Consider the following 946-nt stretch of genomic DNA (forward strand, 5'->3'; position numbering starts at 1 on the left):
AGACAGACAAGAACAGCCCATAATCTCAACTATAACCATTAACATTTGAGGTAAACTCCCACACCTCTTTTTATGTGCATCTATACATTTAGATGCATGAAAATGTACATATTTCAGACCATACTGGGCATGTTGTTAAGGAACCTGAGTCTTTCCGCTTCATATACAGTGGGTGTCTTTCCTCATCAGTATATAAAGTTACACACCATCCTTCTGTAACAGGCTCACAGGAACCCGTTACAAATAATGGAGAGTATAGCCCAGATTGTTCACTGTTAAGAACCAAGTTGTTAAGTTCTTTAGGGCTAACTCCAAAAAAGACCTCATTTTAGCATGAGAAACCATGCACCTTAAGAGCTAGAGAGGATGAACTGGCTTTGTGGGCCTTATATTTTGGGGGGATTGGAACAACAAAGAGGTTACTTTTAGGGGAGTGCAGTGTCTATGAAGGTAGTCTAACTTCTCCCCTTACTGCCCCATGGGAGGACTGAGGGAGGGATGCTTGTCAGATTTTTCTCCCTCGAATCTACGGAAGGGGCTCTAAGTATAATTGGTCATAAAATTTCTAGGTGATTATAAGAAGGGGAAGCTGATATATTGTTCCTCGGTTATGCTAAGCTACCAGCTTAGAGTTGAGGACGATGATAGGGAAGGATTGTGAATGAAGTGCAAAAGGGGTATAGCTATTGGAGAAGGGCAATAATTTTCCCTTTGAAGCTCCATTCCCTGAGAATTATAGGTATCTCTACCACATTGCTAGACCCAGGTTGGGGTGGCAGAGAGTAGATGGAATGTGTGCTGCGGCCTCATGGGAGACCATAGTATGATAAGGGCAGGAGGTGCTAACATCAGAGAAATGAGGACTGAGGCCACCGGCTTGGTGATAGCAGAGGGATGTGGCCAAGTTTAACAAGGAATTACCAGTGCTGTGGGCCTGCTGGTGATC

This window comes from Pteropus vampyrus, unplaced genomic scaffold (assembly GCF_000151845.1).
Source record: "Pteropus vampyrus isolate Shadow unplaced genomic scaffold, Pvam_2.0 Scaffold1, whole genome shotgun sequence".
NCBI lineage: Eukaryota > Metazoa > Chordata > Mammalia > Chiroptera > Pteropodidae > Pteropus > Pteropus vampyrus.